The sequence below is a fragment of the Phaseolus vulgaris genome, chromosome 10 (genome assembly GCF_000499845.2).
Source record: "Phaseolus vulgaris cultivar G19833 chromosome 10, P. vulgaris v2.0, whole genome shotgun sequence".
NCBI classification, from domain to species: Eukaryota; Viridiplantae; Streptophyta; class Magnoliopsida; order Fabales; family Fabaceae; genus Phaseolus; species Phaseolus vulgaris.
Window position 1 is genome coordinate 5501960 of NC_023750.2, and position 13467 is coordinate 5515426.

At 30.3% G+C, this 13467-nt stretch overlaps 1 pseudogene; it reads right to left on the minus strand.

Annotated features, from left to right (window-relative positions):
* Positions 1 to 1714: 1714 nt before the first annotated feature.
* LOC137813056 (probable polygalacturonase At3g15720) lies at positions 1715 to 8698 on the minus strand (annotated as a pseudogene).
* Positions 8699 to 13467: the final 4769 nt, after the last annotated feature.

Consider the following 13467-nt stretch of genomic DNA (forward strand, 5'->3'; position numbering starts at 1 on the left):
ATAATACACAATTATAATTATTATTGTTATTGTTATATAATACATTTCATAAACATACTCAATATTAAAACTTGATCTTTATATATTAAGTACAATAATAACATTAAACCTTACATATCTTTGGTTTCATTCATTACAAAGAGTTGACTTTTTTTTAATTGATATTATAATGTGAATTTTATTAGTGGTTTATGTGTTTAATGAAAATTAATTAAACTAAAATTAGTACTTTAAAAAATATTTCTACATTCTTAATACAAATTTCATTTATTTATTATGTTGATATGAAATTTAGAAAATAAATTAGTGCTTTTAAAGTTTTATAGAGATCAAGATTAAATCATTTTAAACAATATGAAAACTCTAAGATAAAATAAAAAAATATTTTATAGGGATAAAATCAAAACACTGTTGAAATAAGCAATTAAAATAAACTTTTGAAACTTACTAAAAATTAAAAAAAAATCTGTTATTTTATTGAAATTTTAGAATAAAGTTTTGGAATTTAATTAACGTTAAAAAAGTTATTTTTGAGGTTTTAGAATAAACCTTTAAAATTTAACGAAAGTTAAAATAAACTTTCATTATTTTGTTGATATTTTAAAACAAATTTTTAAAATTTAACGAAAGTTAAAAAATTCTAGATAATTTTGTGAAGATTTTAAAATAATTATTGAAATTTTAAATGTTAAAAAAATCTCTATTAAATTAATTAAATCAATTCAAGTTATATTAACCTCCTCTAAATAATTTCCGTTAAAAATTATATCATTTTAGAAACACAATTTGCTGTGATTTTTTCCAAAAAAAACATATATGAATCGTTCACAAAAATGCGTGTTAAATTATGAAGCTTCCAGCTATTTTTGTTGCAATTATCTTGGGTGCAACTTTACTTTGGAAATATGCTTTTTTTTCTTGTTTGCATGACTATTCACATCTGATAGGCAATACTACATTTATAATTTTTTGGCTGCTAGAGACACTCATTTTATTAAATGTTTGAATTTTTGGAAATTATGCAAAACTTATAACACATTTACTATAACACTACAAGAAAATTATGAAATAAAAATTAATTCTATAGACAAAAAATAATTAGTTGTATTAGTGATTAAATTAGAGAATATTTTAGAGACTAATTTTTTTTTTAGTTTCTAAATTAGTTTCTATTATTGTTAAATAATTTCTAAATTGATTCTAATTAGCTACCAAAATTTTAACTACCAATTATTTATATTCTAAATTTAGTAGCAAAAACCTTGGTAGCTAATTATATATCAATTTAGAAACCATTTAACAATAATATAAACTAATTTAGAAACCAAAAGTTTTTAGTTTCTAAAATGGTTTATAATTTAATCACTATACCAATTAATTATTTTTTGTCTCTAAATTTAGTTTCTATTTCATAATTTTCTTGTAGTGTAACAGAGTTCAAACATTCCTACAATACTTCATATTTATTTATTTATTGTTGAATAAAAAAAAATATACATTTTGTAAGAAAAAAAAATTTTACTCGAATCACAAGATCAATATATATCATCAAAATCTATATGAATATTATAACTCAAATTTAAGATACAAGTTTTAGAACATCCTTTCTCAGTCGACCAATGATTCTAAGTTCCTAAGATAAACACAAAATAATTATGGAAGGAGAAATAAACTCATACCTCTTATAGTAGTTTTCATAAAAGAAGATATCGTACTACACATTACTTTGCCTATATATGTATGACGATAAAGAACAATTTGGATTGGTAGATGTAACAGTTCCATGAGCATTGTTGCAAGAACAAGAAACTGGTTTTCCTGACTGAGAGGAGACAATGTCAATATCATCCAGTACAATGTTGAAACAACCAGGTACTGAGCAATTCAAGGTAATTGCGTCAGCAGTTGCAGATGTTCCATTAAATCCACGGAATGTCACATCACTCACGTTCAATGCTTTAGTCTAAGTACCCCAAATTTAAACATGCAACATTAATAAGCAATAAGTTGAAATCCCAAAGATATAACACAAGCATAAAGTTAAGAGTATACCGTTGAATTTTTCTTGGGGTAGTACTGGTCTATAATTATTGGGTTCTTAACCTCCATTAATGTGATGTCCTCAAAAGTGATGTTTCTTGCATAACCTGATCCACCCTGCAAAACATTCCACACTTTATAAAATGAATTTTAAGCTTAACTCAACTCTATAAAACTGGTTCAAGGTAAGGTTTGTACTCATCTATATATAATGAAATGTCTTAGTCTCTAGTTGATGTGTGATTTCCAACACACCTCATAACATATTATGGGTGGTCCGATAACGGTCCAATAGCGGGTGGTCCGATAACGGTCTGATAGCGGGTGGTCCGATAACGGTCTGATAGCGGGTGGTCCGATAACAGTCCGATAGCGGGTGGTCCGATAGCGGATGATCCGATAACTCGTTAAGATAGACTCGAAATGATTTTGATACCATATTACGAATGAGACTTTAAGCATAACTCGACCCCATAAAACTGGTTCGGTGAGGCTTGCACCCACTTGTATACAATGAAATGTCCTACTCTCTAGTCGATGTTAGATCTCCAACATATGTTTTTTTTAAGAATAAAGAATAACATGAAATGAAAATAGTTACCGGTGCTGTCTTGATTCTTGCTCCATTTGTAGTGTTGGTGAAGCTGCAATTTCTTACGTAAACCTCTTCCACTGTTTCATAAGATTCGTCTCTACCCAGGCTTCCAATGCTGATAAATTTGTTCATGTTAATGATGAATGAGGTTTGTTGAATTTGAGAGTGACAAAAGATACTGACTGAACATTTACAGTGTGATCCCATGTGCAAGTGTGTGATAATTCCATCAAATATTTACATAAACAAACCTTATTCCATGGCCTGGTCCACAAGCAATTCCAGTAGCATTGATGTGAGAGGAGCCACCACTGATGGCGATACAATCATCACCTTTTCAGAATCACAGTTGAACAAGTTGTGATCATTTTAAAACCATGCAACGTTGAAATTTGATTCATGCACATAAAATGGAAACATGGTTGGTTTACCACAGTGTATGGTGGAATCTTGAATCAAGATATTTTTGGAAGTGAAAATGTCAATTCCATCAGTGTTGAAGCTGTCACCAGGAGAATGAATGGTGATATTAGAGAATGTGGCATTCTCACAGTTATTTATCCTTATGTGAGCTTTTGGGCTGTTAGTGATGTTCAGATTACTAACAGTAAGATCATTACAAAATTTGAATCTAAGAATCTGCATCAACCACATGCAAAATTTAGTCTTTAACATATGTACAGAATATAACTTCAAAATATAACATGTTACGTTCCAACTTGCAATTTATCACTTCATATAGATATTTTTGAACTAAAGTACGTAAATGGGATAATTTTTTAAATTTTTATTATTTGGAAAAAAAAATTACGAAATTAGATTAAGTTGTAGGAGATCAAAATAATTTTAAACTAAAATTCGTGTTATCTACACAATTTTATTTAATTGGGTTACTTAACTAAAATTGTGTTATCTATGTAGAAATTTGCTTAATTAATGTAATTAAATAAAGTTATTCAAAAAACCACATAAATTTTAACTTAAAATCGTTTTGATTTTCCACAATTTAACCTAATTTCGTAAAAAAAATATCAAATCAGTAATAAAAGTTTTAAATTGTCATATTTACTTACTTTAACCTAGGATCAAATGTATTGTGTTTCATTGTAAAAACAAAGGTTATGATAGAACAGTCAAACCGTTGGTCGTCCACAACTTATGCATTCCCACCAAGAAGAACCATTGCCCTCGATTGATCCTCCACTTCCATCAATTGAGAGACCATTTAGGTTTGAGAATAGAATCAAATTACTTGTCATAACTTTTTCCCATTCATCCTTGCTAGGTGCAACTATTTTCCCTTCAAGCTGCAAGATATTTTGTAGCCACATAATTTTAGATATAGGTTTCATAGCCATAAATACATTTCTTTGAACATAAATGTTGTTTGAAAATTTTGTTTAATGATTATGAAATAGAGAATTTTTTTTAAGCAACTATTTGAAATGTCTCCTTAGCATTACTAATTAATTTCTGCTGAAAAAAGAAGCAATTCTTCAACAAGTCAACAAGTGATACAACTTATAGATTCCTCCAAAATTAAACAAACTAAATGAACAAATAAACTAAACTCAGCTAAATAGAGATTAAGAAGAATCAATATTTTGTAATTGTAATTTTACTTCAAAGGAAATCAATATATAACCTAAATTGTATCTTTTAACTAAGAATCTCTCATGTTATACAATTTAGCCTATGTAATTTTGTTTCATTCAAGTAATTACAGTTCTTTCTTGAGATGCAAGTGTTACAAAACCTTCTTTATTGTTAATTTCGTCCATTAACTCATTGTTAAAGAATATTATTCAGAAGATTTTAACAATAATGGGTCATCTGATTGTCTTTATACGATGATATCAAAGTTGCTTGCAAATAGGCTGATATTTGTTTTAACAAATGTAATTGATGTCAAAAATATACTTTTCTCAGAGCATAGGATTTTATTATATAGTGTTGTCGTGACTAATGAGACGATTGAGGATGGAAAATGGAGTCAAAACCAAGGTGTTATTATTAAAGTAGACTTTGAGAAAGTATACAATAAATGTGACTCCTTAAACTACATGATGTTAAGTTTAAGATTTTCTAATACCAGGATCTCTTAAATTAATAGTTGTTTAAGCTCAACTTCTCTCTCAATATTAGTAAATGACAACCCTATTAATGAGTTTAGACCCTCTAGAGGGCTTAGAGAAGGTGACCCTCTATCGACTTTTTTGTTTCTTATAGTGGCAGAGGTACTGGTAGGGGTTGTGAGACAGATCAAAGCTAAGAGTGTTCTTAATGGTATTAGTGTAGGGGCAAAGAAGGATTCTTGTTGCATTCTTACAATTCGCGGAGGATACCTTTTTTTTTTCCAGTGAGGCTAATGCAAGTAGTATTTTGGCAGTTAAGAGCATGCTTACGTGAAAGTTGGTAGGCTTGTTGAGTTGCGTATTTTGCAATTTGCAGACGACACACTTCTTATGTGTGAAGATAACTTTCAAAATGTGCTTACAATCAAAGCTATTCTTAGCTGTTATGAGCTTGCATTTGGTTTAAAAATCAATTTTCACAAATCTAAAATAGCAACTCTAAACATTGAAAGAACTTCTTTTGATTGCTATGCAAGGTTATTGAGCTGGGTATGGTTGTTGGTGGTAACCCTAGGAAAGGCCAATTCTGGGAACATATAATGAACAAGATTAGGATTAAACTAATTTCTTAGAGGGGGAATTTTTATCTTTTGCAGGAAGAGTATGCCTAATTAAATCGGTGTAATCATCTATCCCTCTATTTTATTTTTCTGTCTTCAAATCCCCTAATTCGATATATAAAAATTTGATTAGTATTCAAAGAAGATTTTTCTGGGGCTGGGGGAAGGACAGGAGAATAATCTCATGGGTTAGTTGGAAAACCTGTGCAGAGTAAGGGAGGGGGGAGGACTAGGGATCAAGGATATTCGTTGTTTTAACTACGCGATGTTGGCCAAGTGGAAATGGAGGCTCCAAGGAGAAGAGAGAGGGATTAGAGATTATACAGCCTAAGTATGGAAGTGGGATAGGACAGTCTCCTATTCCTATAAAATATCAATCATGGTGGTCGAGAGACCTTACCAAGGTGTGTGGTGAGGAAAGTTCGTCGGGGTGGTTCCGTAAAGAAATTGTTTGGAAGATTGGTGTTGGGGACAAGGTGAGATTTTGGGAGGACTCTTGGTTTAATAATAACAGCCTAAAGTCAGTCTACCTTATGCTTTATTCTTTGTCAGTAGATCAAGGGCTAAAGGTGGAAGAGGTTGGTAATTGGGCTGACTCGATGTGGGTTTGGAACTTAAGATGGAGACGTACTGGATTCAAATGGGAAATGGCTTTACAGGATGAATTGTTAAGATCTTTGGCCAGTGTTAAACTAGATAGGGAGGTAAAGGATTGAATGACTTGGAAAGGCGGGGAATTCTCAGTTAAAAATGCATATGACTGTGTTGCTAAGAGTGACCTTTGTAATAAGAGTGAATTTTTTGAACTCCTCTGGATGTCTAGAGCGTTTCCAAATGTCCAAATTACAGCGTGGAGGTCTTATTGGATGGATTACCGACAAGGCTAAACCTATCAAGAAGAGGTGTAGGGATCATCACATCTGTCTGTGCTCTTTGTCAAAAGTGGCCAGAATCCTCTCAACACTTGTTCTTGGATTGTGAGTACGCACTACAAGTATGAAACTGGTGCTATTGATGGATTGGAATTATGTTTGTACAACATAAGAGTACTATTGACCACTTCGAGAGTTTTTTCTTGGTTCAGTTAAAATTTAAACAAAATATTATGTGGAAAGGTGTTTGGACAATTATAGTTTGGAGTATCTGGGATCAGAGGAATAAAATTGTCTTTAAGCAATGTAGAGTTGATACGGAGGAAGTATTTCATATGGCTCAACTTAAAACATGGTTATGGCTGAGGTATAGGTTGAAGTCATTTAGCTATTCTTTTTCTGATTGGCTTTTGCATCCTATCTTGTGTATCAAAAGTTGATAGTAGATGGTAAGCGTTGAAAGGAAGTGGTAGAATTAGAGGTAAAGGTAAGTAGGTAAGTTTTGGCAGGGTTGTAAGGTTTTGTTGGTGGGATGGGAGTAGTGTGATTTAGAATCAGGGATAAGTTCTTAGCTCTGCAATCTTATTTTAATCCCATAGAGATACTAATATCTTAGCTACTTCCTAGGAAAGGTTTGTTTTTGTGGAACAGGGTATCTGGTTCGACTTGCGAGAGCGGTGCAGAATGGGGGTTCAGGTTGAATACCTGTGCTGGAAGGAGTGGGATACAATTAAGGAACAGTCCACAAAAAGAGTGTGATGGACTAGACAGGTGTGCAGGAGGTGACTGTGCAGGAAGGAGTTGAGCTGAATTGAGGTCGAAGGTTACGCGAAGGTGTTGGCAGAGTCGGAGGTGTTTAGGCAAGCTTTAACGATAATTGTAGGCATTAGATAACAAGAGATTCATGAAGGAAATCTAATGAGCATGTTGCAAGTCTCTTTGAGATTCATGAAAGTTATCTATAGTTGGGCTTATCTATGCTCTTTTTTTATTGTAAAAGATGTAAACTTGTTTGTTCTGGTTTTGAGGTTTTGTTTGTTGCATGGTTGGTGGTGCTGGTTTTTAATTGTAAAACAACAATTGTTAGTCTAGCTAGAAGGTATCTTGCTAGTGGTTTTATTGGATTTATGCATTGTATAAAAGTTGGAACACCCCTTAAGTGTCTCCTTTAAATTAATTTATTTTTCACTGATAAAAAAAAAAGAAGATACTTGGATGCTTTTGAGATGACGTCCGATTTGAGGGTTAACTTTAGTAAGACAAAAATTGAAGGTTTAGGAGTTAACCAACTACAAAACTACAACTAGACTTGTTCTCTAACCTTTTGAATGGCAAGATTATGATCATTCCCTTTAAATATTTTGGTTTGTTGGTTGGAGGAAATCACAAAAAATCTGGTTTTTGGGAAACGTGTTAGAAAAGTTTAGGAAAAAACTAATTTCTTAAAAAGAGAAACATTTATCATTTGCAAGAAGGATTTGCTTGGTTAAGAGAGTTCTCCTTTTCTTATATTATACGTCTTTCTCTAAATGAAATTTCTTTAATGATGAAGTTTGAAGGAGTGAATAAAGGAACCAAAAAATGAAGGCAATGAAGGAAATAAGAGGTTACAATTCCGTGGGGAACATATCATCAATGCTGCTAAGAACATCAAAAATTTTCAATGCATAGTATTTCACACCTACTTATGCTTTGCATATATATTTTTCTTCCATTTAAAATTTAATATTTTTTGTCGATTTTTTTTAAAATTTTTTAATGTTAATTGAAACTAAATTAAATATATTTGTGATTTAGTATTCTTCATTGGCTTGATGTGCTAACTCTGTTTTATATTCTCCATATCCTTCTTAAGAATTGCGAGAAAAGTTAAAACATTTTTTGAGAGAGAAAAAAATTCAAAATTAAAAAAAAATATATACACACTACAAGAAAAATATCACATATTTATAACAATAAAATTAAAATTCATTGCAATCAAAGAAAATTATTTTATACCACTATTTTTTTAAAGTAAATCAATCCAAAATTAAAGATGTTGTACCTTAATATTAACATTTGTGGCATTGCAAGGACCATTGAGGGCTATGCCTTTCAGCAAGAATACTCCATTTTGTGGTATAAGAAGAGTTGGTGTCCCTTGTGTTCCACATGTGTCTTTCCATGCACTCACAAAAGCCTACATCAATCCAAAACACATAGATTTATACAAAAAATTATCAAATAAAAGTGGCATTTCTCATATAAATAAGACGAAATTAAGACAAAGAAAAAGAAAAAGAAAAAAAAAAGTTCATGGAAAACAAGTACCCCAGAATCATTTAATTTGCCATCACCATGAGCACCATAATCTATCACATTATAAGTTTTGTTTTGGGTTCTAACACTCCACCTCACACAAACATGGTGGAACAAAACCAAGAATAAAAAGACAAGTGATTAATCTTTGCATGTTTGATAAGAGTGAGATTGGCATAAGTTGAAGAGTGGGCTTGGAATTGAATTAGGTATTGTAATTTAATTAAATAGAACTTTGCATAAAAAATAAGAACATACATTAAATATGTTTTTAATGAGAGGGAAATCAATTAATAATAGTTATTGATTATATTTTTAAATATGTAATTTATTACTTTTTTTTATCAGCATGTAATTTATTACTTATGTTTACTAAAATGTGATATAATGTTTGTACATTATAATTATTAACTTTCATATTTATTGATATGTAGCTTTATTCATACAATTTATTAATATATTCATCGTGAAAATTAAATATTATTTATCATATTTATTATATATGATATAAATTGTCCTTTTATACTTTTATTGAAATCCTTTAAATTAATAGGTAGCCACAAAGATAAATCTGAAGAGACGAGAGATTCAAATTGAGAATAATATTTGCAGCTTATGCAGGCGATCAGAGGAGTCAACAAATCATATTTTCTTCAGTTGCATGGTTGTTTGGAGAATTTGGAACCTATGTTATGACTGATTAGGATTGAATTCAGTAGATCTTATTGTTCCCGAGTTACATTTTGAACATTTCAAAATTTTGGATGCACCTAATTCAGTTAATCTTATTATGGGTAATATTTGGATAGATTTGGTCACCGAGATTTGGAGACACAAGAATAATTGTTTGTTTAAAGGAGGAGTGGTCGATCATACCGAAGTATTTTCTTTGGCACAGGTCAAGGTTTGGTCCTGGATCAATTTAAAGATACCATCAATGAGTTTCTTCTGAATGGTGTCTAGAACCCCTGATATGTATGTACTCGATTTAATAATGGTGTAGTATGTTGTCTTTTGATAAGTTTTAGTGTTGGGAAAGGAAGTAGAAGATTAATCTGTGGGTTTTAGATAAGAAGAGGGAAAAGAATTTTATATTTTATTCTCTGTATAAGGGTTGAATCACCCCTTAATTGAGCCGATTTATCTTAATTGTTTATTGCCAATAAAAAAATAAAAATAAAATAGTAGAATATTTTATTTTTTATTCTTAGGAGTAAATATATTCCTATTTATCTCAAATACTTTATCTGTATAACAAAATAATTGTAATTTGAGCTTCTAAGAAACTTTAAAGTTCACAATTCTAATAAAATATTAATATTTATTTCTAATTTGAACCTAATTAAAGTGATATTAATGTGTTTATAATATATAAAGTAATATATTTATTAAAAAAATAATATTCGTTTACTAAAATTATTATTATTCTCTCACTTTTTCCAACACTTCAAATCAACTTAATGTGATGCTTAAACAATGCACAAACTTGCATGATTTATGGGTCATTTTGATGTTATTTCAAACATTAAGTACTTAGTTACATAACTTCATTCTCTTCTTTGAATTTTTTTTATTAGTAAAGGATAAAATTAATAAATTGAAACACTTCACTAAAAAAAATAACAATTTAGTTATCACATTTAGTGATCGAAATACATTCGTCACAAATTGTGATTGAAATAGTCATCAACTGTTCTGAATATCAAATCTGCAATCAAAATAGGGTATGAATAAAGTGTTAAATATTTTAGTTAGTTTTGTGACCGAAAATGAAAGTAGCAAAAAATGTGGTCTCTAAATCAGTGACTGTATTGAATAAATTAAAAATAGTTAAATTCGCAATCGAAGTAGCGAATGAGTCCTGTATTTATCAGTGACCGAAATAAATTCGATGACTAAATGGAAGTGTTAATTTCTGTCACCAACTTAGCGACCAAAATGTGTTTATTTTTTAGTGACCGAATTAATTTCGATGGCTAAATGGAAGTGTTAATTACTTTCACCGAATTAACTACCAAATTTATTTATTTTTCAGCATCTAAATTCATTTTGGTGACTAAATGAAAATGTTAATTTCTATCACCAAATTAACAACAAAATTTATTTATTTTTCAACAATCGAATTTATTCCCGTAACTAAGTGGTATGTTAATTTTTGTCCCCGAATTAACCGAAAGTTGTTTATATATATATATATAAATTTTATAAATATTTAAGATTGCAGATAGATTAAGATAATTCAAATATCTTTTTTAATATGTTTTTATTTTTTTACTAAAAAATCAATAATTCTAAAAAACTATATATATTAAACACGACAAATTTATATATAAAATAAAAATATAATTATTTAATTTTTTCGAAAAAAAAAACTCAAAGATATTATATTAAACATTTTAAAATCGTAATATTGACTTTTTGGTTTTTTATTCTTAAACTTTGCATTATATATGATTTGAAAACTTGAATTCCCTCGGTTGATAAAAAAACATAACACTATAAAACTATGTAAAATGTAAAAAAAAAAAAAAAACTAGCAATTTAACATTGTGGTGTAAAGCATCATCTTTACGCGTATCACATAGTAGTGGTGTGTTTTGTGCAGGTTTCATCGGGTCCTCCCACCTGGCATGGTTGGATTGAGGTGTGTACCTTTGGGTTGCGCTTGGAAGGTGTTTGTGTTGTGTGCAGGTCTATGTGGCTTATGATTTCTTCTTGCAGGTTTGGTTGTTTTTTTGTGTTTTTGGTAATTAGGTTTTGACATTTGTTCGACTGTTGGCAAAAACATGGTTTAAGTGTTTGGTTCTCTGTTTATGATGAGGGTGTGTTTCACGGGTGAGTTTATGTTATTAGGGACTATGTTTCTTGTTTTGGATTGTAATTTTGGGTAATGTGGTGTAGCTTCTGTTGGATTCTTAGCTAGTTGGGTGTAAGGAAACTGGTTTTGTTTTGTGTATAAGGGTTGGGGCACCCCTGAAGTGCTTCATTTTATTTTATTTATTCTTTGATGATAAAAAAAATTGTGAAATATATATATATATATATATCATCACCTCTATATAGATAGTAACACCTCCTTCCCAAGATCAGTTACAAAGTGACCCAATAAAGATATGTTTCTCTTCCTATCAACCATGTGAAGGACATGAAAATTATAGGAAATGGTCATCACAACACCAATGCTTTCATCTTTGCATTTTCTACTTTCTCTATTCAATGCCCTATTTTATCTCTCTCAAACCAAGTGTATACATTTTTCTTTAACTTACTTTATTTACACTTACATTAAATAGTTATTTACACTTACACTTCCATTTTTCTTTATGAATCTTTCTCAATAATTCACAAAATTGTTCAATCTTAAAAGATAAAGATATTTTATTTAACTTATTCAAGGTAGAGTCTAACTCAAAAATATAGTCTATGTCTATTAAAAGAGAACGCAACTTAAAACACCATATTAAGTTTCTTATTCTGCAAAATGGAGACCCGTAACATCGTACTTTAGGATTGTTTGACAAGATTTTTACTTTTTTTTATCGGAGAAAACCTTACAAATTATTTTACAAAAATATGCAACCTTAAAAATTGTATATGGAATTTGTTGTAGTCAGATTACATTAATGGAAATCCCCGAAGGTAGTCAGATTGCCTGTTTTATGTGGCCAAAAATGTAATCTCATCAAAATATTATGAGGTGTATTATGTTATATGGGAAACATATTCTTGAGTTGCTTGAGGGTCTGGAAGGGTATGTCTTTGCAGGGTTCTTATCTAAAGTTATGTGTATGCAAGATCATAGAAGAGGATTACCTTGGGGTCTATAGATGCATTATGGCCTCTCAGTAGCTTGCTAACAGAAACTTGGAATGCACAACCAAAACCAAAGGTGGAAAGAGGAAAATCCAAAGAGTATGTAGTAGATGATGCATGTGAAAGTTTCTTTGTGTTGTTCATACCATAACACAGGTTCAAAAGAGCAGCAAGGTGTTGTGCACAAACATGTTGAAGCACCATATATGTTGGAGCAGGTGTGTTGTGATATGCACCCTACTATTGCAATGGTTTGGTGTGTAGTTGGTACATATGCAATAAAACATATGTGCTAACAAGATCTAACAAAATGTGTGGATCAGTTTGGTTTTGTACAAGCTAAACTATAGGGTTTTTTTTTATCAACAATATACAAAATATATACCAATGAACCACTTCAAGGGAGATCCAAAACTATATGTAGGATGCATAACTTTTCCATAGTTTTCTATTCAGTTGTTATACTAAAGTCTTATTTTGGGTGTGGTTTGGAGGTTTATGGTCTCCTTTTGTACAAGGGTTGGAGTATCCTTCAAATGCACCTTTTAATTTAATTTATTCTTTGTTGAAAAAAGGAAAGTCATTTCACTCATTTTTATTGCATCTTTCTATTTCCACAAATATTTCAAATCACAATTAGTAAGTAATGAGAATTGTTTAGTGGTTTGGAAGGAAGAAGCATGCACAAAACTCATGAGAATTAGTCTCTATATATGCATGAGATTTTGTCTTTCTTGTCAAGAACAGTTCTTGTTATTGTGGATAACAAAGTGGACCACGTTCATGCTATTTAAAGTGATCATGATGAAGCAACCTAATTGGTCTATTACTTTTTTTCCCATAATTTTATTATCTTTATAGTGTATTTATTTATTTGGTGAAATGAATTAATGACATATTTTATTTATTAAATCTCTTTCATTTACACTCATCACCTTTATTCAATTCATCCACCATGAAGGAATTATGACCTCAGTCTCTTTTCTCCATAAAACTCTTTTATTTCAAAGTTATTTTTTTTGTTGAAGATGGGCATTGTACATTAAATATATTTTTTTAATTATTGTCATTAGTGTCAGTCACAACTACACAAATTGAACTAATATTAAAAATAAATTTCATTTAGTATTCAACGCTAAATTACATAAATTTTA